Source organism: Charadrius vociferus, unplaced genomic scaffold (genome assembly GCF_000708025.1).
Source record: "Charadrius vociferus isolate BGI_N301 unplaced genomic scaffold, ASM70802v2 scaffold561, whole genome shotgun sequence".
Taxonomy (NCBI): domain Eukaryota; kingdom Metazoa; phylum Chordata; class Aves; order Charadriiformes; family Charadriidae; genus Charadrius; species Charadrius vociferus.
Genome location: NW_009646848.1, coordinates 853,296 through 854,611, shown reverse-complemented (window position 1 = coordinate 854,611; position 1,316 = coordinate 853,296).

Below are 1,316 nucleotides of genomic sequence, written 5' to 3'. Positions count from 1 at the left end.
AGCAGGCTGCTAGGGCGGAAAATACGCAATTTGGGTGAAAATACTGAGGCAAAATAAAAGGAGAGAGTCTGCGCAGGCGGTGGGGTGGAAGGAGCGGGAAGCCCCTTGTTACCAACATGGGAAACGAGGACTGCAGAGGCTCAGGGCACAGTCCTGCCCGAAGGAAGGGGCATGGCAGGACTTCTCCCGCAGCCCATCGGGCACGTAAGGGAGGAGAGCAGACATCCCATCGAGTGGGTAACTTTGGAGAAGGTCAGAGGCTTCTGCTGTCCTTCCTCTGGGCGCAGTTTGAGAACTGAGAGACACAAAGAAGCCCGGGCGGGCAGAGTTACCAACAGAAACAAAGGGAGGGATGAATAGCAGCTGGTGGGCTTCAAAGGCTGGTTTGCAACCAGCAGCTCCCCGTTACAGGAGGCAGGAGCGCGTTTCTCCCGGCTAAGTTGCAGTTATGCTGCGGGGAAACGGGGGACAATACCGAGGAGCTGGACAAAACGAAAAAATGTGCCTTTGAGGGAAACAGTAATTTGGAAGGGAAATGCTGCCTTCGCTCTGTATCTCCCTTCTGCCCCTCCGTTTCATCTGCCTGGCCCCTTCTCTTCCCCAGCTGTTCTTCTCTACACGTTTTTCCTTTACCATCTTGAGAAAGTTCCTTTCTCTTTTCTGTCTGGCTGCTTTTGTCTCCTGCTCCTTTCCCTCTTTTTGACTCCCGCTCTGCCCTTCTCTGTCTCTTTCCCCATTGTCTTTTGATGGATGCTGTTGCAGTGGTGACTTAGGATTTCAGTGCCTGGTTGGGAAGGGTTTGCTGCAACCACAAGAGTGGCTATACCTCGCAGGCACTTTGCTGCCTTAAGGTTGATAAACATTTACCCTGCGAGCTTCGGACAGGAGGTTAAACGTCCCTGAGCTTCTCCCAGTCGTGTTGGTGTGTCCAGCAATTCTGTGCCCGGAGCTGATGAGATGGTGGTGTTGCAGGGAATCCATTTTTAAGGCTTCTCTCGTTTGTGAGAAGCGGTTTCTTCATCTAACCCTGATGCTCTCTCTTGCCACCGGCAAGTGCGGTTATACGCTCGGCGCCCTCTTGCCTGCCTGAAGCCGATGGAGGAGATTAAGGGGCCTGCACCTCCAAATTTCGGGTCTCCCCTGGCAGGGTCCGGCACCATTGTGGGAGCGGTGCTCAGAGGGTGTCCTGCGGTGCTCGGGGACCCTTCCCCTTCCCTCCTCCCGCGGCCAGGTGCTAAGGGAGGAGGGGGATGGCTGTGCCATTGCAGGGAGGGCAGAACTAGGTCAGTGTAGCTGGAAACGGCAGCTGGTGCAGT